The sequence below is a fragment of the Pseudopodoces humilis genome, chromosome 4 (genome assembly GCF_049639895.1).
Source record: "Pseudopodoces humilis isolate 2021_Gansu_Grassland_sample_001 chromosome 4, ASM4963989v1, whole genome shotgun sequence".
Lineage (NCBI taxonomy): Eukaryota > Metazoa > Chordata > Aves > Passeriformes > Paridae > Pseudopodoces > Pseudopodoces humilis.
The window spans coordinates 9,363,167-9,391,022 of NC_142203.1; the positions used below are offsets into that span (position 1 = coordinate 9,363,167).

A 27,856-nucleotide genomic window follows, 5' to 3' on the forward strand; every position below is an offset into this window, starting at 1 on the left:
TTGCAACAACAAAGCAATATTTTTTCAGTACTTTCTGTTAAGATTTTGTTGGTACTTTAACAGTACAAGTCTGTGATGTCTTTCATTCTGTCTCTTCTCACACTTTACACTAACAGAATTTTAAAAAAGACAAATACAGGAAGAAGTATAGAATGTATTGGGAGAGAAAGGAATGGGAGATGCCTATAAAAGAAGTAAAAGAAACCTAACATGGACACTTGGAACAAATTCCAGTTTCATTGATATCTCATGGAACAGTTTCTATTAATTTCAGCTGCATTAAATGAGGAAAGGAAAAGCTCCTGAATGTATGGGACATGCTTTTTCTTCAACATTTTATTTTTAGTAAAAAGTTCAGATTTTGCTACAGCTTGGTGTGAAAATTTTAGAAAAAATGCAATACAGCAGTGTCATATGGGGTCAAAAAACTCTGCAACAGTCCGTTAAAGTAAAAAGTCAAGAGGGGAATTATTCTGAACAGACAAATTGGGACTGAGGTACTCACTACTAGTCTGCAAGGAAACATAAACTTAATATTTCTGTGCAAAACTGATCCTGGTTGAGAAAGGTTGGGTGGAGAGCTTACTTCCAATAGAAGAAGAAAAGGGTGGTAGATCTGTGAGTTGTACATAGACAGAAGCTGCAACAATGCTAGAAGGCATGACTGCATAGAGCGAAACTGCAGAACAAAATAAATGGTTCATGATGGAGCTTGGACAGGGGCAGGTGGAGATGGTACAAAAAAAATTTGGCAACTGAAGACTATTAGGAATTCAAGAAATAGTTGTTCTTTTGTCATATTCTTCCTTGCAGGCACGCAACCGGGGAGGTGCACGGTTCGGCTCCCCGGCGGGGAAAGGCTTCAGCCACGGAAACTCCTCCTCCTGCCCTCCCCAGTCCGCCCGGCCGCCGCAAGGGACACGGCGATGCCAGCGGCGGCCCGACCTTACTCTGCCCGACACCGTGGGCCGTGAGCTTTGGTGGCAATGCGGCTGTGTCAGTGCCCCTCGTGCAGAGAGCCGCTGCTGCATCCTGGTCGTGGGTAGAGTGAAGGGAACTGGGAGCCACAGGTGAGAATATCCAGTGCCATTGAAAATGAGAAGTTGGATTTTTTTCACGTTTAACACCCCAAACTGCCAGGTTACATAGTTTCCTGTTACTTCTTGTAAAATAGCAGCAGTCTCTGCTTATGGTGACTGGGAAGATAAATGCTCTGGTGTTTGTGAAGGGTTCTTGGTGTAAGAACGAACACTGTGTCTGTAGTGGTTATATTCTAGGAGTTTTTTATGTGTTGGAGCTTCCTACCGAGTACTGTCCATGTCATGTGAAGACACTGAATATTTTTAAAAAAACAAAACAACAAACCATCAACCAAACAACTCCAAAAGTAATCAGAATGGATACACAAATGAGCCTAACTCCTGTTGGTCAGCTCTGCCATTTCTGATTATTAAAACAGAAGTATTAATTGAATCATGTGCACTCTGTGCAAATGACAGTAATGTATGAGGGATGAACACTCTCGCAAGCAAAATACTGAAAGATTTCTAAATTACTGCTGAATGCTACTTTTACAGATTTTTGTCAGTTGTATTTTACCCTTATTTTATTATTAACTTACTATATCTACTGTAAGATACTTTTACCTTCAGAATAAAGTAGTTCAATGGCAGTAGGGTTTTTTGTGCTTCAGTATTCTTTTGCACTTCAAAATGCACTTGTGCCAGTAAATATTTTAATGATTTCTCCTATTTATATTTCTAAGCTCCAGCAGATAAGTCATATCCTGTACTAAATGATTATTTCAGCCAATGAGAAACCAAGTTTTATTACATCTGACTAAGTCCCCAAGTTTCTGACGAAAACTTAAAGTAATATCACATCTAACGTAGCAAAAATTATTTCCATTTTACATTTATACAAGTAATTATGCATCTACGACTGAGGAAAATAAAAAGGCTTTTTGTGCCTCTGCATAACAAACACACCACAATTCAGTTATGACAAAACACTGCTGGAAATTCCTGTCATAATCAATTCTACTGACATAATGTAAATTATAGTCAACAGTTTTGACTAGAAACACAAAACACAACCTCCCAGTCAAAGTCACAGGAATGAGAATGAGGTTTATTAACTCCCGGAAAAACATACAGCCTTGGGTCCTGCTCATGGCCCATCAAGAAAGACTCCTCTTGTGCAAACAGCAGCTGCTGCATTGAAGAATAGTCTCCAACTATTTGGACCGAACCAACACCCAAGCAAATCCATACTGTTTGTTTAAAAAATAGTCACTAAGTTCGTTTTAGCATAAAAGAAACCAAGCTCTTAAGGCCACATTTCAGGGAGCTAATACCGTGCTTTGAACTTCTGTAGTCTGAGATGGGGCAACTCAGCTCCACTCCCCTCAGAGAAAAGAGGGAAAAGGCTTTGGGGTGTTTGAAACTGCATTTTTAGCCTGAGCTGCAGAAAAAAATCCAACAGGAATTAAGAATTCATGGTAGTTTCCCATTCTCTGTTCTAACGGTGATGTGCACTTCTCTGACTTCTAATTTCTAGTAAAACATGCAGCACAGAAAAGTGAAACAAGACTCAATCTGCTTGTGGAAGACTGGAAGGCAGGAGCAGGAGGCCTTTCCTGGGATGCCCCATTGGCAGGGTGTGCACTGTGCAAGTACCTGAGTAACTCAGAACAGCTCCCTGCAGGCTCAGCAAAGCAGCACCTCTTCTGTGAAGGTGAGTCTTGCACATCAGAAAATTGTCCCAGAAGGACATAAAGAATTGTTTTGGGGTGACTTTATGATACTGGTATCTCTAATCATCTGGTTTATGTTATATATTAAGTTCTGCACTTTTACGACTGGCTTTGAGAGCAAGAGAGGGGGAAGAAGAAGCGCGCAGTGTGTTAAGGAAAAACATCACTCCCACACATCCCGCTCCTGGACTGTGGTGTCTGCAGCACGGACAGACAGCGGGACAGAGCTTCTCTCTGGCTTTTAGTTAGTTCTAGCTAGCTGAGGCAGAGGAGTTATCTGGACTTTTGGTTTTTTTCTTAATTTTCTTAGATTTGTGCAAGCCTGCTCTGGACTGAACACCCAGCTAAACCTTGAGAACTCACGCCTGTGGCCTACCGGGGCCTGGGCCTCGGCATTTTTCAGCGCCGGAGGGACGGATAAGAACCTGAGCGAGCTGAGCTACACCACATGAAAAGGACCTTTTCTTTCCTAGATTTGCCATCCCATCGAACAGCAAGAAGTTTTATTATTTAATATTACTCAATTTCTGTTAAATAAACAGCTTTTTCCACTTCTCTCCAAGGAATTTTTTTTTTTCCTTTTCCCGGACCAGTTGGTGGGGAAGGGGCATTTCCCTGGGGAAATCCCCATTTGGAGTTTTACTTCCTAATTTGCCCTAAAGTAGGACAAGAATTTATTAACCTGCTTCTTGCACAAAGGAGTTTGTTCTCAGCTGGTTTATCTGGAGCTCTCACGCTGGCAAGTTCAAGCCCTGGACCCTCTGCACATTGTTTGGTCTCACAGTTAAATTCTGTCACTTCTTGTGCCATGAAAATTGTCTTCTAGTTTAGAAGGCATGCCTCAAATTCATGTTCTTAATTTTCAGCTATGAGGCTCAGTGAAATTATTGACCTCTCCTGGAGTTTTGAAATGTCAAATTAAATAGTACTGGACAAACAGGAAAATAACTTTGAGACAAATTGATAAATCATTTCCCCACATAAAAACATTTACTAACTGGATACAGCTTCTTTCTTGCTTGCTTGCTTGCTTGCTTTCTTGCTTTCCCCTCTTCCTTTTTCCATTGCCTGTCCCATTTCTTGCTGTGACATTTTCCAAGGCAAGAATGAGTATGAATGGAAAGAACAGAGTGTTGTCCAGTATAAAGATATAAAAGAGAGAAGGGCAAGCCCACTGCACCAGAACATTCACAGCTAAAGATACAGAAACCAGGTGTATATGCAGGCACTTGGTGGAGTAAATACACAGTGACACTCAAATCCTGACACCCAAACCCCATGGCAGTGAAGCCAGAGGAGAGATTTGCCCACCTGCCACTGTGTGACTACCCTGGCATCTCATACCATCATCCCATACCAGGGCTTTCAGCAGCTAAGAACAAAATGTGGTTTTGCCTGTGCCATTTTTCTGGTGTTCTCTGCCAGGAGGCCTAAAGGCCTTGCCTTTGGAATGGCATGGAACCCATATGCAGTTTTTACTCACTCTAATTTCCAAAGGTGTTCTAGAAGTATCCAGCTGATTACTGGAGTGTGGAGGCCCAGGTGTCTGCCACCAGGGTGGTCATACCTCAGCCCTGGACGGGCAGAGGCAAAAGGGGAGAGATGCCCCTCTAGAATACAGTAAGAAAAGGCCCCCCTTCCATGGGCCTTTTGCAGCCACATGTTGGTGTCTTTTGGGTTCTGGTGTTCTGATAGTGTGTGTGGATTGATGTCACCCTTGTTCAGCCCCTGTATGTTAATGTACCCTTCCTAGAATGTTCTTCCTTCCCTTAATCCCCACTGGCTCTGTTCTGCTGCATTGTTCCACCCGTTATCCCCTTGGTTCTCCTGGTCTTTAGCCACTTCCCTGCACCACTTTCCCTTGTCCTTGTTGGACCTTGACCTTCAGATCTGCCCCCTTTACCACTCATTTAACCCTGTGCCATTAGCCCAGTCCTTGGTTCTCGTCCCTGAACCTATTCAAGGCTGTGCTCTTCAATAAACCGGTTATCAGATTGCCAAGCGAGAATCCATCCTTTTGTCTTAAATCGTCAGCATTTTCTACAGTGTGCTCTGAGCTCAGAGATGCAGGTCGCTCTCTGGGGTCTTGCACCGTAACACTGGAGAGCAAAGCACTGCTGTGATGCTATTTCTCAGCTAACTGCACTGTGCCTTTGTTCTGGGTAACTGATACCCACTGTGCTGAGGGTTGCCATTTTCTTTGGTTTCATCTCTCAGGAGTTTTAGGTATTTCTCACCTATAACCAAACTTGTTAAGATAATAAGGCATAAATCACCTGGAAGAGAGCTGGGAGAAGAAAATTCAAAGCAAAGCCCTTCCATTACCAAAAAGAAAAACCCAAACAACTCCCACTGATTAAACTCAACAAAAAATACTTACTTGGTTCATTCCAAAGGGAGGAATATGGTTTTAAAAACAGTTCAACCAAATGCCACCTCAAAGTGAATTTGATTCAAAGGTCACTAAAGCCAAAGTGGGCCTTTCATCAGCTATACCAAATTTTTACCTGTTTTCATTCAGTATGAGGCCTCTTGTCATCTGCAAGGTTTTATATTTAACTGTGCCCACAGCCCTGGTACAAAGTACCTATCCCGGATACCTAACAACCAGGACACACAATCACTGTCAGAGTGGCCCTTTGATGTGCTGTGCTATTGTTCTTTGTTCTTGTGAACAGCCAGCCGCCTTTGTTTCTCACAGGTATTTGGCTTTCTGCCAGGAGAAGTGAATGAACCACTCCAGCTGAGCTGTGAGTTACAGCCCCAGAATGAACAAGGGTTCTACAACAAGAGCACCTGACCTAATCTTCCTTTGTCTCTGTGCTGAGGGAAAGTCAAGGTAAATTCATGTTGAATGTGTAAATTCACTCAGTGGCTGATAAGACCTTTTTTAATGGGGCCAGTACAATGAGTGATGATCCCCACCAATATAGCAATCGTTGTGTACAATGTGTGTCAGGAAAATGTGCATTTCTGACCCATCTGTGTGACACCAGTGGCTGTGATTCTGTTTTCCTATCCCTGCTCTCAGAGGTGACCTTTAACAAGCAGCAGAGGTTTTGTTTTTAAGAGCCTCTGGTGGAAGCAAAAGAAGTGGGAATGGTGGAGGTCTAGACAGTGAGACAGTAACCAAAGAGACTTCATAAATTTGAAGAATATAGGCAGAAATTGTGGAGGAACTGTTTGCAGAAACTTTCCCTGCAAACCACTTCTGCTTTTGAAGGGTCTGCTCAAAACCACAGCTTTGGAACAGAGACAGGTCACAGATCAGACCTTAGTAAGGACAAGGAAATGAGGCCTTCCCCTCCTCATTAGCTTGAATTTGAAGCATTCACTTTGTCCAACATTTCTGCTGCCCTAAGGCAAGGATTTTTGTAACCACTGTTCAGGAGAGTAGGCAGGAAAGCTGTGCATGTTGATGTGAGAGCTTTTCTTTGGAAATGGCTAAGAAGATTGGGCTGGAATCCTCCACTCCTCTCCCATGGTGATTAGTTCAAAGTTCATACTAAACAGGGTCTGAATGTACATAGGCTGATTTTTTTAAGAAAACTTGTCATTTTAGAAAGAGTTATTCTTTGTCCACGTGGAGACACAGGATGCCCAGCGCAAGCATCACAGAATCCAAGTTTGCACACTGTTCCTCTGCCCATGGCAAGTGTCCTGGGTGTTTTTTGTGTGGCAAGGCAGGAGCAGCTCACAGCAGTTTTGGGTTGCTGTTCTGTCAGAGGCTGGAGTACATCCCCAGGTGCCGCACCAGGTTGGGCTCCACCACAAAGGCGTTCTCGCCCTTGCCCCGCAGCAGCGAGTAGAGGGCAGTGTCCTTGGCGAAGCCCTGGCGGCAGTGCAGCCCCTGCAGGTATTCTGAGGCCCGGCGGGCAGAGGCAGCAGGGAAGAGCATGGTGGGCATGCAGCACTTGCTGGCCGGCACCACGTTGTAGAGTGCGGGGTGCAGACGGCGCAGCTCCAGCCCATAGTGCCGCCCCACCAGCTCTGACAGGGCCATGCTGCACAGGGCGAAGAACACCACCAGGCACCAGCTGGGGCCCGCTCGCCTTGCGGCCCAGCAGTATGCAAAGGTCAGCACCGGCCCCAGGAACATGCCCAGGCCCAGCCACTCCAGGATCCTCAGGGACTCAGGGTTGAAGTAGTGCTGGAGCCTCTCGGGATGGTACAGCTTGAAGTAGAGAGTGTCTCTGAGGTAGGGCTTGGAGAACCAGGCCGAGGAGAGGTGCTGCAAGACAGAAAATATCTCTTTCTCTGGCACAGCATCACCTTCCACAAGGAGGATGTACTCTGGGTTGTACACCAAGAGTGACTGTTCAAGGCAGAAGAGGTAGTCCTGCTTCTCCTTCTCTAACTGGTTGAGGCTGGGGTCAGGATTCTCTCCAGTTCTGTCACAACTGACCATAGGAAAGAGGCTGCTCAGCAGCCTGACATCCTGATGGATGCTGGGGTCTGACTCCACATTACAGAGGAGCATGCGGTGGCTCTGGCAACGCACCCCACATTTCTGGAGGAGACGGTGGAAGTGGGAGGCCACTTGCAAGATGTAGTGGAAATCATTATGCCTCTGCACGGTGATAATGGTCTCTGCACGGTGATAATGGTGATCAGCAGCAAGGGCTGGAAGGCTTCACTGCCAGACACCTCAGAGGCATTTGGCATCTGCATCTTCTCAAAATAATGGAGGGCATCCTGGCCCTCCTGCTAGTTCTGCTCCAGGAACTCCTGACTCATGGGGTGCAGGTGCCAGCTCCACAGATAGAAGAGTGGAGGAGCTGGTGGCAGATCAAAGGTGCCAGCACAGCAAAAGTCACCAGAGTCAGGGTGAGGAGATGGATGAAAGGGCTGGACCAATGGCACCACTTCCCACAGAGCTGCCACGCTTGGTTTAACATAACTGCTGCAGAAGGAGGGCACTCCTGCACTGCTCATGGCCTCAATCCTTCACTTCAATGCGTCCCTCTCTCTGGACTGCAGGATACCACTGGGGCCATTGCTGCCAAACCTGCACAGGTTGTGCAAGCCTAGAAAGGAAGAAAAAAGGATGGTTATTGAAATAGGAACTGACAGGGAAAATTGAAAGCAGGGGACTAGTCTCTGAGTAAGCTAACATACAAGGCCTCTGTGGAATCCCTTGAGGTGGAGGTATCACAGAATAGTCCTGGGAGGTTGAAGACAGATGAGCCAAACTTAGCTTTCAGCAAAGGACCCCTGAGGCCTTTTTAGCACACAGGAGCTCCGATCTAACCCAGCTCAAAAGGACTTTGTGTGTTTGTTACTGTGCTTCAAACAAGGCAAGGTGGATGTAGGATGCGTGGAAATCCCGTTCTGTTAAAGGCACAGAACTTAGGTACCCCTGTATGGTGACACTGACATAGTAATGTTTAGATCACAGTCACAAAGCAAAGCCAGATCTCTTGTATTCTAGTCTAGCACGTACCGGAGAGACAAACTTTTACCTTTTTGGAGGCACATACTTCCCTCCTACTGCTCACACACTTCCAAATGTGTGTTTTTTCACTCTCCTCCCCAGAGTGTAAAGCCATTTAACAAAGACACCAATTTCACTGAGGGCTTGTGTATGCTAAGGGTAATGTGTGTGTCTATCTGTTTCTCCTCCTCACTAGACCCTGTGAAACACATGGGCAACGCATTATGGACATGTTGTAATTGAGCCATTGACTCATGTTTCATATTTAAAAGTATGCAATTTATATAATATATGCCTTCAATTTTAAACTGACATATTCACATATATTTTTTTTTGTATACACATTCACTTTAAGCAAACATCCACCTTCACAGAAGTTAGATTTTTCCCTATCTGCTTCTCTTGCTGCCCTGAACACCTCTCAGTCTGGCTGACAGAAACTTATCCAAAATCAGGACAGTTAGGCTGGTCAGACGAATTCTCTTATGCCAATAGTCTCACTTTTAATCCGTAATTTCATTCTCCCTTTAATTTCCTATTCCCTCTCCCTAAGAACTGAGTTACTCATGTTCCCCTCACTGAGGTGACTGAATGTGCACTGGGTGTTCAGTGCAGAGTTTCTCCCTATTTTTAACCTTCTGTCTTCAGCAAGTTCTGATCATCAAATGGTGGTTCCAGACCAAAATGTTATTCTTTTGTCCTTTTCTGCACCATCATCTGAAGCAGCCTTCAGTGAAACACCCTCTGAGTGTGGAGGCTCCAGAGCCAAGGGCAGTAATGCTGTGGAAGAAGGCCTCTAATGTATGAAGTCAAAGCATAGAGAGAAGATTTTCCCCCATATAAGAATAGAAGGAAAAAATCTTTTCTGATAGTTCTTTGCATCACCAGTTCACTGTACCCCAGTTATACCCAGCTGGCCTGCAGGCTGTCCCTTGCCTTTTTACCTTCTATGTCCTTCCCCTAGAAAGTTCTCCTTTCCCTGTTCCCATGTTGGCCCCAGTTTACTGCAATCCTCCACCCCTGTTATCCCATTGGTTCTCCCTCTCCCTGACCCTGCCCATGCACCACTTTACCCTGTTCCTATTGGACCCTGACCCTTGGATCCACCCCCTCAAACCCATATATATCCCTGGACCCTCCATTGTTCCATGTCATTGTTCCTGGACCTCCCTCAGTGTGTGGCTGCAATGAACACCCCCCCCCGAAACTCAACACAAAGATCCTTCCTGGCTCTCTGCTGTTGCTCTGCAATCTGTGATGTGTTTGTGAGTGATGGTGTGTGTGAGTGTGTGATTGCAGCCTGCCCAGACACCTTCCCGCCTGGAGGTGCTTTCAGGAAGGTAAAGTCACCTTTACCATCACCATCCAACACTACAGTTGGGTGGATGGAAGAAATCACGGCTCTTCTCCAATGTCTCAGAAAAATGGGTCTTGCACAATAAAATAATTGGAGGACATGGAGCAAGGTGTGGGAACTGACAGTGGTCACATAAGAGATTTTCAGGCTTCAGGCACTAGCTTGAGCCTGTGGGAAAGTTAAGTACACAACTTCCTCACTCTGGCATGGGAAATCATGAGGAATCCAAGCAATCCTTGGAAGGTGAAAAACCATTACCAGGTGGTGTTTTTCTAACTTGTTATTTACTTGCAAATAATGGTCAAGGGATGTTGTTCTAAATGACCAATCATATTAATTGTACCAAAGTTCTGTGTAAAAGGAGTGTGTTTCTAATAAACCTTTGCTATATGCCCTCTGCTGAAGGCTCAGAGTCTTGCATCATTATTTTGCCATCCCAAATTGGGATAGCAAGGTCTGGCTCTGGGGATACTTCAGAACTGCCTTCTTTACAGAGGTCACAGATTTGCTGTTTTTATCATTAGGAGAACCTTTTCCACTTCCCATATGAGAATGTGACAACCATCTATGAAAGGCCTTTTAACAAGATTAATGCAAAATATACAAGAATTATTCCAAATATTTGTTAGAGAACAGGCAGCTCATGCTGTGAGATCTCAAACCATCCTTAGACAGACTCTGGCATCAGTGCTCTCATAGGGCTCAAGACAAGATTTAGTGCAATTAAATTGAGAACAGATTTAAATGCACGAGAATCTGAAGTTTCTCCCCATATAGCTTTGTTTTCCTGTCTAGTTACATAATCCTGTTGTACAAATGCTGCATTGAATTGCATGAGTGAACCTTGTAAAGGTCTTAAGGATGATGGATGCACTTCAGCTGCTAGATCCAAATCCTGAGGATTCAGGATGTGAAGACCTGAAATCTACCAGCGCAAAGATCTAACATTTAAATGCATTTATTCATCCAAAATCCTGGGCCTTCCACCTAAACTGCCACAAGCATTAAGAGAACACAAACATGCAGAACCATATTGTACAGCTCACACTATTGAGCCTTGTCTTTATTCAAGCATCATTGTGGGCACTGTCTCTGAGCCAGCCTCCAAACTTTAAAGTGAGGACCAGAGTGGGAAAATGAAAACTACAAGGTAGTTCAGTTCTATAAATAAAGTTTACTTTTCATCTTCCAGCTATGCTGAAGCTCTGAGCTACAAATCCTATGAGCTGGCAATGAGATCTTGGGATATATATTGAAGCTGTGCTGCTAAAAATACTCAGAGGAACCTTAATGGTAAGAGACCAGTAGTTGTCCTTTGATCACATTTTACTGGCAAGTACCAAATACATCTCTCACCTCCTCAACCACTGCTGAAAGCAATTGTTCTTACGTTGTCCGTAGATTATGAGTGTAATCTATCTTCTTATCAGATCTTACCAGATAAACCAGGCAAAGATCAGGTCTGCTGCATTTAATCTCTCAGCTCCCTTAGAATTTTTGTTTCTTATGGTCTGTGTACTGAAGGTGTAACACTGTCACAGTTAACAGATTAATGAAAGCTTGAAGTGTAAGAGTGGTGGCTAGAGAGGGGCAGAAGATTTTGGCCCTTTGCAAAAGTTATGTGGTACACGAGATAGAAACTGAAGACACTGCTGTCTGTTTTGATGTGCCATTCCTCACAGCCTGTCAGTGAACATACAGACCTCTCCTGTCCAAGGAAATGGAATTTAAGCACTATTGGAACAGTAAAAATGCACAAATATGCAGGGTGTTACCATGTCTAGTTACGTAATACCAGAAACTGCAGAATTAAAACTTGAATGTAAATTTTCTCATTGGCTGGCTTGCTATTCTCATTGGACTGGAGTTAACTTTTACAGGTTGTTCATAAATCCCTAGAAATTCCTGATGCACAGTTTGAAAGCTACTGAACTAAGAAAGGAGGAACACAGATGTAGCAGCTGAATGACACTTTCCCCATTTGTTTGAACTAAGAGGATAGGACTACGCCACCAGTGAAAGAGGCTATGAACTCAATATATAGTGATTACCATTATGTCCCCAACTTCTGTATTGTTTCTCATGTATATTAATTTTACTCTGTCACATAAACCTGGAGGTCATTTCACCTGGCTGCCTCCCTGCAGGGCAATCCCATGGGAAAGCAATACTCCCTCTGTTGCTACCAAGCAGTCAGGTAGATCAGATAAAGTGGGAGTGGAGAGTAGCCTGAGAAGAGTTCTACAAGGTAACACAGAGACTTAAGGCAGTAACTTTGGAGGAGCTGGCTGTGATTTTGGTAGGTGTGACAGGTGGGTGAGATGCCCCAAGAGAAGCAGGGCTTGTGATCACGAGGTTGCTCCTATCTGTCTACAGAGCGACTCATCCACTCTGTCATCCTGGTGGGGTGGCCTGTAGCAAAGTTTACAATAAAGTCACCGTCCCTGTCCTCCCTTAATCCTGACTCACCATCTCTTGGACAGCTTCTCATCCATCCCTGGGCAGAGCTCCATTCACTCCAACTGGTCACTGACATATAGAGTGACCCCTTCTCATCTCCTCCACTTGCTATAGATTCTGTATCCTTCCATTCACCACTCCAGTCCCAGAAGCCACCCCAGCACGTTGCATGATGCCAAGGAACTGGCAGCCCTGTAGGTGTGCCTGTGAGTCCAGCTGCCTGTATTCATTCCCCATGCCTTTGCACAGAGGCAGGTAAGTTGGACTCTGATAAAGGCAAAGAAGTGGCTGGAGTGGCTGGAATTCCTTTGTGCTGCCATTCAGGTGCCCTTCTGCTGATCTGCAATTCCTCCCCATGTTCTGGGCATCTCTTACTAGACCTGGCTTTAAACTGAAAGGCTTGAAGTTCCCCTCCCACAGCAGCTTTAAATTAAGGCCCTCATCAACTTGGCAAGCCCATCACTGAAATTTCCCGTGTCAGAAGGACCCCAACAGTCCCAAGAGGTTTATCCAAGTACATCCTATGGTCTAAGCTGGACCCCTGCCTGTGGCACCACCCCTGTCCATTTGTTGGTTTGCCAACCACATTTCAAACCCCCTTCCTTTTGACTTTTGGAGAAAAAGCTACCTGTGAAGATGATGAAGGGATTGGAGCATCTCTCCTATGAAGAAAGGCTGAGGGAGCTGGGGCTGCTCAGCCTCGATAAGAGATGGCTGAGAAGGGACCTGATCCATGTCTGTCAGTGTCTGCAGGGTGGGGGATGGACCCTTGTGGAGCCCAGCAGTGGGACAAGAGGAACAGGCAGGAACCGATGTCTGAGAAGCTCCACCTGAATATGAGGAAGAATTTCCCTGTGCAGTGACTGAGCACTGAAGAGATTGCCCAGAGAGGCTGTGGAGTCTCCTTCACTGGAGATATTCCAGAACCTGGACACAATCCTGTGCAATGGGCCTTGGAATGACCCTGCTGGAGCAGGGAGTAGGACCAGATGACCCACTGTGGTCCCTTCCAAGCTTGCCCCATTCTATGACTGTGCCAGGCATGTTTCCCAGGAATTCAGGTGTCTAGGCCATGTTTTACAGGAGCTAAAGGTACCAGCCTAAGCCAGGATTAGACAAAACTGGTGCTGCTACAGCTGCACCCCTGCTACAGCTGCACCCCTGCACCTACACCAAAGAGCTGTTGGCTACCTCAGTGTCTTGATTTGGAAGATAGGTGTCTGCTAGGGAGGGCAGGAGCCTCCCTTGGAATGAAAATGTAGACCCCCTCCCTCCAAATGACCATAATTTTTAAATCAAGAGGCTCTCAGGCAGAGATCTGGGGGTAGGAATAACAGTTATTTACTAGTATGTATTACAAGGCAAACAAATGACTATAACTACAGCATTAACAACAAAATAGAACCAGGGACCCCGTGACAGCCTTCTCAGCTGAGATGGGAAAGGCTTTGCTTCACAAACCCCCTTGGGCAGTCAGTCCCGATGCTCCTGCAGGGCTCTGAGGAACACCCAGCTGCAAGAGCAGGAATGAGCAGAGATGCTGGGCTGGTGGCTGAGGTGTATCAGCAGCTCTGCAGTGGTGCCTGGCACTGCTGCACATCCCAGCAGGACAGGGGGTGTGAGGCCACCAACAGAGAAGGAAGAAGAGAAAGCAGCAGCTCCGTCTGGGTGATAGCAAATTCCCTTCTCCCAGACACAACAGCACCCTGTGAGAGTTCTGCTCTGCAGCTGAAGAAACCAGCCAGCCCCCAGCTGCCCCCACCCTCCTTTATTCCTGCCTTCCTTCCCCCTTGGGCGCAGCTGAACTCTCTGTTTCTCAAGCACCCACGAAGTACCAGCAATCAGGTTTCCCCACCACTGATGGGCAAAAATTCCATAGGTCCGGCAGAACAAAAGGAAGGACACCTAACTCCCAACATTATCCACCCCAAATTTTTTCCTGTACCAAATTTTACATCAAATTTTAAACCTTTAAATTATATACAAACACCCACTACCTTAATTATATACACATGTACATGCAGATACAGACACAAGTGTCATGGGTAGTTCACCCTAAAACAAGGTCCCCTTGAGGTATGCACTGGGTCTCTCCATCTTTTTGCATCACCCACCAAGTGCAACCCTATCCCTGAGCAAAGATAACCCCACAGATGGGATTGTCTTTGCTGGAGGCAGAATTAACCCAAACAGTTTTTCCCAGCATACCCCTCATATGTACCACTGGAACCTTATCTCCATCTGTTGTTCTAAAGGGCTCAGATTGGGCAGGGCCTGCTCGGTTAGTGGAACCTTGGGTGTTCACTAACCATGTGGCTTTTGCTAAATTAATCTCTCAGTTCTTGAAAGTTCCCCCACCCAGTGCCTTCAAGCTGGTTTTAAGCAAGCCATTGCACCGTTCAACTTTCCCTGCAGCTGGTGCATGATAAGGGATATGGTACACCCACTCAATGTCATGTTCCCTAGCCCAGCTGTTTATAAGGCTGTTCTTGAAATGAGTCCTATTGTCTGATTCAATCTTCTCAGGGGTACCATGCCTCAAAAGGACCTGCTTTTCAAGTCCCAGGATGATGTTCCAGGAAGTGGCATGAGGCACAGGGTAGGTTTCCAACCATCCTGTGGTGGCTTCTACCATTGTGAGCATATAGCATTTGCCCTGGTGGCAGTGTGGCAGGCATCACGCTTTGGGGCAGTGTGATGTAGTCAATCTGCCAGGCCTTACCATACTTATATTTGAACCAACGCTCATCATACCATAGCAGTATTTTCAATTTCGTTCATTCAATGCACGATAGTCCACAGTCAATCTCCATTCTCTGTCAGACTTGCACACAGGCCAAATGGGACTGTTGAAGGGTGAGTGGGTTTTGCTGACCACCCCTTGACTCTCTAGTTCTTGGATCATCTTGTGTGACGCTGCCTGGTCTTCAAGGCCTTTAACGTGCCGGCTAGCTCAGGACACTCTGGCCGATGGCAATGCCAAGAGTGGGGAACCGTGCGAGTGCTATTTGCCTCAGCATGGAACCTCCAGAGCTCCACGCAGTTAGGCTCTGTTAATCCCAGTGGTCGTAGGTCGCGACAAAGGGAGAGAGAGGACTCAGTCTCTTCCAACTTCCCAGGAACAAGTTTTATTTATAGGGACGAGGGATCGATGACGAGGGAAAGGGCTGGGAACTGCAGGGAAGAGGTCTGAGCTGAGACCCTCAGCACCTCTGTGCGTCGGGTTTTAAAGGCAAGGGGGAGGTGAAAACACTAACCAATAGGAATACATCAGGGGAGTATTCGTAGGAGGGGATTACAATGTTCAAAACCAATGGTAAAGACACGGGGGAGGGACGTCAGCTAGACAATCAATGGGGCTTCGAGGAAGGGATGATGGGCAGGGAAAGAGCTAGAATAAAGGGTTGGGTTTACATAGACAGACAGGGGTTGAGGGCAGGATGAGGATGATGGATGGGGAATTCTCTGAAAATAAGGGATGGGTTTACAATGATGGATAACTGGGAAGGGACCACTCTGGGTATCAGGGGAGCAACTGGGGCAAACTAAGTTGAACTTAACAAAGGCAGACAAACCGGTGGCAACACTTGTGGATGGGGATCACAGCATCTCGATTTGTCCTATACTGTCAGCAGTGCACCGTCGAGGTGGCAATTGGTACTTGCTGTTCTTCCACTTTCAGGAGTCCTACTGCAGATGGGTTCTCTGATAGTCCAGGCAAGGTGTTCAATTGCTTAATGTCCTCTGCCTCCACAGCAGCTATTCCAAAAGCCCACCTGAGTCCCTTCGGGTCTTTGTAATAGCCATTCCGAAGGAAATCTATGCCCAGAATACATGGGGCCTCTGGGCCAGTCACAATGGGATGTTTCTGCCACTCTTTCCCAGTTAGGCTCACCTCGGCTTCCAACAGAGTCAATTGCTGCAATACCTCCGTCACCCCAGCAATGGAAACAGGGTTTCAAGGCTGCCCCCACACGTCCTGATGGCATTAGGGTACACTGTGCACCAGTATCAACTAAAGCTTCGTATTTTTGTTTTGTTCTGGGTAGTCACTTGTCCTCTTCTGCTAGATCGAGAGTTGCTTCCTCTACCCTGGGTGAGAAGTCTGGCTCTGGCTCTGATTCCGGCTGTGGGAGTTGGGCGGGGCTCTCCCTCTCCCCCAGTGACACGGAGTCGGGGGGCGGCTGTGTCTTGGGTCCCAAGATTGGCTCCCCCGGGATTGCTGGGGCCCCCAGCAGGTTGAACGGGGGCGCCGCGGGACTGGTGGGCATAACCCTGCCTCGGCCGGCGCCCCGGAGGCGTAAGCCTGAGGCGGGGTTGGATCCTTGCCGGTGGGCTGTCGGGGGCACCGCGGAACCGGGGGGTGTAGCGCCGCCTCGGCCAGCACCCCGATGGTGTAGGCCCGGGGTGGGGTCGCCTCCTTCATGTGCCCTCCCGGTGCAGACCGATGAGGGGCTGCCTGAATGGGGAGCCGCGCCGGCCCTGGGGGATACCCCAGGGTCAGTCCTATGTCCCTGCTGCGGCTGGACTGTGCCCCGCCCCATGGTGGGGGACAGGACGGGCCCAGGCTCCGCGCCGACGGCCGCACACGCTGTTCCAGTGGAGGAGCGGTCGGCACCACTTCTTGGACGTTTCGCCCCCGAGGAACCGCTGTTAGGGGCGATTCCAAGCGCTGCCCCCCCTGCGCCGGATTTGTGGGGTGTGGGGACGGGTGCTGCGAGTGGTGCGGACACCAGGCCGGGTTCTGCTAGCCCCATGCTGCGGGTTTCCCCTCCTGCAAGCCCGGGTTGTTCCCTGGCAGCGGAGCAGGACGGTGCTGCGGCTCCGCGGGCTGTGACTCTACCGGTGCTTCGGTCCCCCCGGCGCTGGAGGCGGGCCGTGCCGAGCTGGCTCCAACCCACCCCGCCTCAGGTTCCCAGGCATCACCTGAGCCTGTGGCTGGAGGCGGCCCTCCCCCGTCGCCTCCTGTGGCCACGGCAGACCAAGGTCCTGCACTGTTTACCATTGGCTCCGGTTGTGCTGCCGCGGGGGCGAAGCCGGTGGCCTCCACAGACAAAGGGTCCCAGGCTGCTGGAGCCTCTTCAGCTGGCCTGTGGACTTTGTCCTCTTGTCAGATGACTGGGCAGCTGAGCTGATGACATGTGCTTCTGAATGCTTTGGTCTGGTGGGTGAGGGCATGAGTACTCTTCTGATGGCGTGGTTGAATACCACTGCTCAGGGCATCATTGTTCACCTAGGGGACACTGATTCGGATTTCCTGGGGTGCATTTCTGCCATGGGTTCCACACTCACCCCTCCTGTTCCTATCCCTGCGGGATCCGGATTTGCTCACCTTGTGCCTTTTGAGTCTTGTGTTTGCAGAGCTGAGAACCAGCTGCGGGGAGATGGTGCCTTCGGGTTCCCTGAACCTCCCTGGGTTCACAGACTGCTGTTCTGACAGCCAGGGATCATCCTGAACGGTTTGCACCCTGTCCATCCTTGGTGAGATGCTGTCAGAGATTAGGCTCTGCGGGCTTCTTGACACTGGCACGGACATCACGATTGTCAGGTTTGCTGATGGGCCCCGGAGTGACCCTTGGACCCGATGCTGACACATTCAACACAAGGAAGAACTTGAGACTGACTCTTTGTTCAGAAGATTCTGTTGTCTTCTCTCATGATAGACTAGTCACCCTCTGTGACTTGATGCAGGAACAGTTGGATCATGGAGATCTGGAGCTTCGACCAGTCCCTGAGACATTTCTCTTTTCTGTATCAAGAAGAAGTCTTGGAAATGCAGGTTGCTACAATACCTCCAGAAAGTTAATGCTATGATGGAAAGCATGGGGATGTTGCAGGCTAGCATGCCTTCACTTGCCATGCTTCCTGCTGATTGGCTGGTCCTCATCGTGGATCTGAAGGATTGTTTTTTACAATTCCTTTGCATCCCGATGACAGACCGAAATCTGCCTTTCTGGTGCCAGCTATCATTAACGCTGAGCCCACACAGAGATATCAATGGAGATTTTGCCGTAAGGCATGTGAAAATTTGCCGGCATTTGCCAATGATATGGAGCTGCAAGTGACTCCAGAAACAACCTCCTTGAAATTATTTGAGGGTCAAAATAATTTTTGGGACAAACAGTCCCACATCTGGAGGTGCAATTATTTTTTTTGCATTCAGTGCAGACACTGCATGAATGATGTCCAGGTATTAATGGACTTTTACATGGTTGTGTCCCTATATGGGACTGCACACGACACAACTGTCTCCCTTGTTTGGTCTATTAAAGGGGGACTCTGATTTTAAAGTCACCTCTGACACTGACCCCACAGGCACAGTAGATGCCGGAGGAGGTTCTGACGCTGCTCTTGGCCACACCGGAGCTCCGGGTTAGTTCTGTGGTGCCACTCCGGCACAGGCAGTCACCAGGAGTGGGGAACCGCAGGGGAAAGGTGATCCCACTGCAGAACCTTCAGAGCACTGAATCCTGCCAGGCTCTGCCAAATCAGGCGTCGTGGGTGATGGCAAAAGGAAGGAGGAGACTCACTCGGCTGTACTTCCCAGGAACATGTTTATTCAGGAGAGGGGATGAGCACAAGGGTCCAGGCTGGGAGAATTCAGGACCGAAGAGAGCCCTGAGCACCTCTGTGCACTGGGTTTTATCTCAGGGGCGGGCACAGTCCAGGGTCCAATGGCAGCTCACAGAGGGAGGGGTAAGGGGGGGGGGGGTGGTTTACAATGTCAGGGACCAATGGGGATACAAAGAAGGTGGGAACATAGCATAACAACCAATAACGTGTCAAGGGAGTGATGATATACATGGAAGGAGCTGGAAGGAGAGGTGGAGTTTACTATGATGGATGGGGAGATGGGGCAGGGTAAAGGTGATTGACAGGGAACATTCAGGAAAACTGGGAGGGGTTTACATAACAGACAAATGGAACCAACCAAAGCAGTAAATGGGGGAGAACCAGGAACATACCAAACAGATGAAATACTAACAATTTTAACAGAACTGAATAAACATACTACAACAGGTTCTGCGAGCAGTTTCTGCTCGTCAAGTTTATTACATTAATCTTTCCATTAATGTCGCTGTTTCTTTTCATTGCCACTCCAGATTTGCATTCCACAGGTATCATTGGCCAATGAAATGATGAATGGTTCAATCCCTTGAAAGCCGAATTGTTGCCATTTGGTTCAATAAACTGTATTAGTTAGCATTAGTTTGACATTAGTAGTAGTTATGCTAAGGCTTGGTAGGCCACATGTAACCTGCAGATGAACTATACGGCAGATATTGCAATGTAAGCAGTGTAACTAGGAGATAATCTAGGAATGTACTTTTGGCAAAATTTAAATGTCAGAGAGATAATCGTACCAGGTAGTGAAAGAGAATTAAGAAATTATGATGATGAAGAAATCGTGTAGAAAACATATAAAAACCCTGTGATTTTTCTGTGAAATGGGGCTCTGTCTTTGGACGCTAGTCCACAGGCTCCCGGGCCCTCAATAAAGCACCGCATAAACGACTTCGGTTGTTTGTGTTTTCTTCTGATCGGGCAACAGTTTTCTGGTGACCGCGGCAGGACTCCGAAGGTGCCTGGGGCGGTTCGCGTTCTGATCCACTCCACGCCGGCACCGAGTGATTCTCGGGGAGTCATCGGTTCGTGCCCGACCCCCGCACCTGACGGACGACTGCAAAAGGTAAGCCCGAAGGTGCTTTATTTTTTTCTGGTTTGGGTGCCTGCTCATAAGACGAGGCGGCGATCCTCGCAGGGTTGGGCTAAGACGTCTGGTTGGTCTGGGAAGCCTAGGCGCCGGCTGTCAGACGCGGCGAAAGCTGCGCAGGTCCGGCACTTGCCCCTCGCGGTGTCGAGAAGCGGCAAGTTGGATTGGTCTGGTATTCATTTGGTATTTAGTCCTTTTGTTTGTTTGTTTTGGATATAATTGTTAGTTGAATTTGTTGCTGCTAAAAAGGAAACTACCTCAGTATTGAAGTGATTGTTGTGTGAGTGCGTGGTATGATTGATTTTGTTGGACTGTTAATATTGATTGTGGTTTTTATTGTTTCATATATTGCTGCATATTGGTTGTTGCTATTGGTTACTGAGTTTTTGTACGGCTGTGAGTAAGGTACAAAATGCCATTCAAGACACTTAAGTTTATGGTTCAGTCTAATAAAGGTATCCCAGAAAATACCCCGCTGGGATGTTTACTGAAGAGGTGGAAAAGTGAAAGGTTTTTCCAGGAGATGAGTAAGGACAAAATGATTGACTATTGTAATCATTGGTGGCCCGAATATCGGCGAGAAGGGCCGTCATGGCCAGAGAATGGTACTGTAGATTTTGACACCATAAATTCGTTAATGCGCTATCTGGAGGAAAATGAAAAATGGGATGAAATACAGTATTTAGACCTGTTCCATTTACTGCGCCGTAAAAAGGAGTGGCAGACTGAGTGTGGGATAATGGTATTAGAGATGAAAGAATCCAAGTGCGGGGGTTGTAAAGAAGGATCTAAATGTGTTCAGTGCTTAGCCTTAACCTCTCGACCAGAGGAGGATTTGTCTTTAATGGTGTCACCCGGTGCGCTCCCTGCTTCACCCACCCCTCCTGCTGTCTTAACCCCTCCTGCTGTCTTAACCCCTCCTGCTGTCTCACCTCTTCCCTCTGTCTCACCCCATTCCTCTTTGTATCCACCGTTACCAGAAACCAGTACTGAGGATGAGGATGAGGATGAGGAGGAAGAGGTGGCAAATTTAACGGCAGTACCGGGGAATGTTAAGAAAGTTGTTATCCGACCTAAAACCCCTTCCCCTGTTACTCCCCAGAATCGGCGAAATACTCCGCTTGCGGCACGCACTAGACAGGGACGTAAAAATTACGGGGAATCCCAGCTTATTGCCCCTTTAAGAGAAGCTATAGGACCCCAAGGGGAGAAAGTACTTGTGAAAGTGCCTTTCTCCCCAGGGGATCTGGTGATTTGGAAGCAGTCAGCAGGCTGTTACCGTGAGAATCCGGAGAGGGTAGCCCGGGTGGTCAAAATGATAATTAAAACCCAGAATCCAGATTGGAATGACATGCAGGTTTTGTTAGACACTTTGATGGATTTTACCGAAAAGGAGATGGTGTTACAGGCAATGAAAGAGCGTGCTCGAGAGGTAATTAGGCTGCGTTGTACAGTAAAAACAGTAAATGACTTAGTTCCGAGCGATGATCCGGGGTGGGATCCAAACAGGGTCGGAGAAATGGAATCTATCAAGGTGTACCAGGAGTTGTTAGTAGAGGGAATTAGGACTGAGATGCCTAAGACGATAAATTGGTCAAAACTGTATTCTGTCAAGCAGGATAAAAATGAATCTCCCTCGGCGTTTTTAGAAAGACTTAAAGAAACTGCTAGACGCTTCACTGATTTGGAGATCGACAGTGAAACAGGAAAATTGCAGCTTGCTTTAAACTTTTTGGGTCAGACACAGGAAGATATCCGCAAAAAAAAAAAAAAAAAAAAAGAAAAAAAACCAAAAAAAAGCTAGAGGTGGCTTGGAAAGTTTATAATAACAGAGAAAAAGAAACGGCCAAGAAACAGCAGGCGAACATACTAGCTATAATGCAGCAAGCCAGTGAAAGGGGGGGGAGGCAGAGGTGGTTTTGGGCGCGGTCGTGGTTCTGGACGTGGCAGGGCAAGATTCCAGAATGTTAAATTTGGAGGACGGGGAATGGCCCCTCCTAGTCCCCAGCAAGGAGAGATTGCTCCCAATCAATGCGCGTTCTGTCGTCAGTTAGGACACTGGAAGAATGAGTGCCCAGTGAAAGCTGGACTGGGAAGAATGCCAGTGAATGGACCAACAGGTTACCCCGTGAATCCAGTAGGTGGCGCCCAAGCATTTGTATTGAGAAATTATCAGACTCAAAGCTGACTAGAACAGGACTTGAGGGTCAGGATTGATATTGATGGGAAAGAACAAGAGTTTATCGTGGATACGGGGGCAACGCATTCAGTTTTAAACAAAAGGTTAAGACCTATCAGCGATACTACCATACAGGTAGTGGGGGCAACAAGACAATTAGAAGAGAGACCCTTTTTTTTTTACAACCATTAAATTTGAGATTTGGAGGAAAAGAATTAGATCATCAGTTTTTGTACATGCCTAATTGCCCCAAGCCATTGCTTGGCAGAGATTTGTTGTCATCATTAAATGTCAGAATCATATTCGAGAATGAGAGAGTGAAATTAGAAGTTCCGAGAGAAGAAATTGCTAAATTGTTTGTAATAAAAGAAATTGATCCCTCTCCTATTCCTATTGAAGTAGATCAAGCTGTAGTACCTTGGGTATGGGAGACTGGGAATCCAGGAAAATCAAAAGCTGCTCAGCCGGTGGTAGTAGAATTAAAAGAAGGAGCTCAGCCAGTGAGAATAAAACAATACCCAATCAAGTTAGAAGCTAAACAGGGTGTCGCTCCTTTGATAACTCAGCTTTTAGCACAAGGAATTTTGCAAGAATGTGAATCAGACTTTAACACTCCTATTTTTCCAGTTAGAAAACCCAATGGTAAGTATCGGCTAGTGCAGGATTTGAGGGCAATTAATAACATTACTAAAGACATTCACCCAGTGGTTGCCAATCCGTATACTTTATTAACATCTGTGTCAGAAACATTTAAATGGTTCTCTGTTATTGATTTGAAAGATGCTTTCTTCTGCATCCCTCTGGCATTGGAAAGCAGGAAATATTTTGCCTTTGAATGGGAGAGTCCTGATACTGGAAGAAAGAGACAGCTCACCTGGTCTCGACTGCCGCAAGGATTCAAAAACAGCCCTACAATATTTGGAAATCAACTGGCAAAGGAATTGGAAGAATGGAAGACTGCTGAGGTAAGAGAGTTACCTTCCTCTTATGTCATTCTCCAGTATGTGGATGATATCTTTTTAGCGACAGCAGAAAAAGGAATGTGTCTGAAATTGACTATTGCTCTGTTGAATATGCTGGGCCAAGCTGGCTACCGCGTGTCAAAAGAAAAAGCACAGCTGATAAAAGAAAGTGTAATATATTTGGGATGTGAAATCACCCAAGGCCAGAGACGGTTGGGAGTCAATCGAGTGGAAGCTATTTGTGCTATTCCCCTTCCCAGGAACCATCAAGAACTAAGGTCCTCTCTAAGAATGGTAGGGTGGTGCAGGCTGTGGATTCTAAATTTTGGACTTCTAGCTAAACCATTATATGAAGCGTTGAAAGAACCGCAGTTGAGCTGGAATCGACAGAGGAAAAAGGCCTTTGAAGACTTGAAACAAGCATTAAAAGAAGCTCCGGCATTAGGCCTTCCAGATTTAAACAAGGACTTTCAGTTGTATGTGAATGAGAGACAGAAATTGGCACTGGGAGTGCTAGCTCAGAGACTTGGTTCATGGAAACGCCCGGTAGGGTATTTCTCGAAGCAACTAGATACAGTAAGTGCTGGTTGGCTGTCATGCTTGCGGGCAGTTACGGCCACAGTGATCCTCATCCAGGAAGCCAGGAAATTGACTTTGGGAAGGAAAAAAGAGGTATTTGTGCCTCACATGGTACTGGCAGTCTTGGAACAAAAGGGGGGTCACTGGCTTTCATCCAGCAGAATGCTGCAATACCAAGCAATTCTGAGAGAACAGGATGATGTAGATCTAAAAATGACTAATCATGTTAACCCAGCAGAATTTCTCCGCAGTGGGCAAGAAGAAGGAGAATTAGCACATGAGTGCATGGAGGTGATTGAACAAGTGTATGCCAGCCGAATGGATTTGAAAGATGTTCCAATGGAAGATCCGGATTGGGAACTGTTCACCGACGGGTCCAGCTTTGTAGAAAACGGTACCAGGTATGCGGGATATGCAGTGGTAACAGTTACCACTGTAGTGGAAGCAAAAGCTTTGGCTCCTGGAACATCAGCTCAGCGAGCTGAGATCATTGGACTCACTAGAGCCCTAATGTTAAGTTCTGGAAAGAAAGTGAATATATGGACTGATTCTAAATATGCTTTTGGGGTTGTGCACATTCATGGCACCTTGTGGAAAGAACGAGGGTTATTGAACTCCCAAGGAACTACTATCAAATATAGAACTGAAATTCTAGCCTTGCTAGATGCAGTACACCAACCTGAAAAGGTTGCAATAATGCATGTGAGAGGTCACCAGAAGGAGGAAGGAAAAATATATCGAGGAAACAAATTAGCTGATGTCACAGCACGAGAAGCGGCCAGAGAAGTGTGGACCCAAATGGCCCTGATACCCACTAAGGTGAGTCCTGTAACTCCACATTTAATTCAGGAACCGAAGTATTCCCCGGATGATGAAAAACTAGCATCGCTGCTGAAAGCGCAAAAGAATGCAACTGGATGGTATGTAACAATCATGGGACAAATTGTAGTTCCCACCCGAATTATGAAAGCCATCTTAGAGACGGAACATAATAAATGCCATTGGGGAGCAGAGGCATTGGTAACATTTCTAAAAAGAGAAGTAATTTCTAACCAGATGTTAACATCGGCAAAACGGGTGAATGCCATGTGTTCAACTTGTTTGAAGAATAACCCAATAGTTAAGAAACAGATTCAGTTAGAGAAATTACAAGTGAGACCAGAACCAGGAGATTACTGGCAAGTAGATTTTTCAGAATTACCGAAAGCACAGAACTTTAAGTATCTTTTAGTGTATGTATGCACTTTTTCAGGATGACCTGAGGCCTTTCCTTGTCGCACCAATCAGGCAAAGGAAGTGGTCAAAACACTGTTGAAGGAAATTATTCCAAGATTTGGGGTACCGTTAGGACTGTCATCAGATAGAGGCCCACACTTTACAGCAGGAATAGTACAAGAGGTGGCCAGGATGTTAGACATATCTTGGGACTTACACACCCCTTGGCGACCTCAATCGAGTAGTCAAGTGGAGCGGATGAATCAAACAATTAAAGGATTTAAAGACATGAATTTGCAATTACAAGCCACATCCCGAATGACTTTACAGAACAGGATGGCACTAGATATGCTATTGTTAAAAGAGTGTGGTGTGTGTCAATATCTAAAAACGAAAATTGACCATTGCTGCATCCATATTCCAAACGTGACCATTGAAGTAGAAAAAGATATTTCTCAATTGGAAACGATTGAATCCAAAACAAGAGAAATTGAAAAAGAAGCACAACATAATTGGATCAGAGCTATATTTGAGTCCTTAGGACTTCAGGTTTCTGGATAGGTTTCGTCAATAGTACAGTACATTCTGTTATTTGCAGTTTTGTTATTAATCGTTTGGTTAGCCTATAAGTGTGTTCTAGGAGTCATCGAAAAAGAAACAAGACGCACCAGAAGAGTGATAAAAGCCTTGACAAGAACCAATGAGATACGCCTCAATGAAAGACGCCGACCTCCTCCGAAGTATGAAGATGTCGTTGGGCAGGATAATCCAGCATTTGAAAGAACCAACGATAACTAAGAGTTGAGCATTCTTGCAGAAGATTGAAGAATGCTCAAAAGGGGGGGAATTGTTGCCATTTGGTTCAATAAACTGTATTAGTTAGCATTAGTTTGACATTAGTAGTAGTTATGCTAAGGCTTGGTAGGCCACATGTAACCTGCAGATGAACTATACGGCAGATATTGCAATGTAAGCAGTGTAACTAGGAGATAATCTAGGAATGTACTTTTGGCAAAATTTAAATGTCAGAGAGATAATCGTACCAGGTAGTGAAAGAGAATTAAGAAATTATGATGATGAAGAAATCGTGTAGAAAACATATAAAAACCCTGTGATTTTTCTGTGAAATGGGGCTCTGTCTTTGGACGCTAGTCCACAGGCTCCCGGGCCCTCAATAAAGCACCGCATAAACGACTTCGGTTGTTTGTGTTTTCTTCTGATCGGGCAACACATTGCTACCTGGAAGGATGGATCTGAGTGGCAGGTTTTGGAGAGTCATGAGGCTGGGTTAGCCCAATTGATGGAATTACAGGCTGCTGTCATAGCATTTCAGAAGTTTTCCCAGGCACCTTTCAATTTGGCCATGGATTCTGCCTCCATGACCAAATTGAGAGCCCATCCATGAGCAGATGTTGATGTTTTTCACTTTTATTTTTTTGGTTTTTTTTGTAATAACGAAAGGGTGAGATATCACCCTGAAATTACAGCCTTCTGATTGTATGGAGAATTGTATTTTCTTATTATTTTTCCTTTTGATTGTTTATAATGTTGCTAGTTTCTTTGTTCATTTTTCTTTTTCCTTTTCTTTTTGTTTAAACCAAGAAGGGTGAGATGTCGCCCTGAAAACTCAGCTTCTGAGCTTGCTGACATAGTTTCCTAAACACTTTCCCAGGCCAGTAACTGTAAACATAGATATGTGTACATTCATTCTGTTACACATCTTGTGATGGATATCTCTCATGGCCAGCACAGTGGGAAAGTGTTATCCTGACCATCCAATCCCTGGCCATGGTCAGAAACTTATAAATCCTGGGAGGAAAAATAAACTCTCTCTTCCTTTCACCACACCTCGACCTGTGTCCATGTGATCTATTCATCTTCAGCGGCAACAGTATATGCCTCATGCCCCCGTCGTAAAATGCCTTTTTGATGATTACAGAGACTTTCATACGTCAGGGACTCTGTCATGATCTCAACCTTTGGCTCCCCTGCAGGTTGTGATGGCCCTTCTTTCCTATCCTCTGATTTCATCTGATTTCATCTTAGTCTTCCTCAATTCTACAGGGGCAGGGCTGCTGGCTGTGACTGCCCTTGTGGTTCAGCTGGAACCTGGACAGTTGTAACGTCTGTGGGTTCCACTGCTGCACCATTAGACCTTCCCTCTTCAAGGCAGGGGGAGGGTTTCCCAGCAGCTGAGGAAATGCTTTCCTTTAGTATCTGGCCCATTACATGTATCTTCTTCACCAGAACCCCCACTGATGTGGGGTGGTTCATTTCTGAGGTGAGCTGTGTAGTACTATGTAATAAATTGTTAAATCTCAGTTCTTATTTGTGTATAGTGAGTGGCTGTAGAGGATTGCAATAAATTAATTTTTAATTTAAGTTGATATTTACATAGCATGATTGTAACAATAAATTAGTTGCTTAAAATTTAATTGCTATTTGTATGTTTATATGTTGGCTGCATGGGTGTATCAATACAAAATAAATGTCATTTTTAAACTTGATTTTTGTCTACTTACACGTTAGTAGTACAGGCGTTACAATATGCAAAAAATTGAAAGAAATGTAGATTTGTGTTATCCAAAGCAATGGGCAGAGGTAACATGATGATGCTGGAGGATTTTGGCCATGAAAATCTCCAGCCATACCCAGCACATGCCCCACTTCCACTCAGGCTGGGCACGGAAAGTGCAGATTTGGGATGGCAGCAGAGCCACACGTTGGCTCAGAACTCGCTGCACAGGCCTGCTGAGAAAAGTCTGTGTTGTGGTTTGACACTGGCCCAACGCCAGGAACCCACCAGAGTCACTCACTCACCCTCCCCTGCCACAGCTGGGCAAAGGAAGGGAGAGGGGAAAAAAAAGTTAACAAAGTGAGATAAGGACCGGGAGAAACACTTCAATGGCAAAATAGGCTCAACTTAAGTTGCAAAATGAATTTATTACTAACAGAATCAGAGAAGAATAATAAGCAGTAAAATAAGCCCTTAAAACACCTTCTCCCTCCAGCTCCTCCCTCCTTCCCACCGACAGTGCAGGGAGACAGCGTATGGGGGTTTTGGTCAGTTCATCACTGAGATCTTCTTCCACTGCTCTGGGAGAGGAGTCCTTCCCCTTTGAGACAGGAGACAGTTCCCCATGAACTTCTCTGGTGTGGGTCCACTCTCACAGGCAGCAGTCCTACAGCACCTGCTGCAAA

At 46.2% G+C, this 27,856-nt stretch overlaps 1 long non-coding RNA gene and 1 pseudogene across 1 annotated transcript in view; one reads left to right on the forward strand and one right to left on the reverse strand.

Moving 5' to 3' along the window:
- LOC148184425 (uncharacterized) overlaps positions 1–27,856 on the forward strand; it is a 264,268-nt gene that overhangs the window by 225,128 nt on the left and 11,284 nt on the right. The window lies entirely within an intron of this gene.
- On the reverse strand, positions 6,450–7,653 carry LOC102106588 (GPI-N-acetylgalactosamine transferase PGAP4-like; annotated as a pseudogene).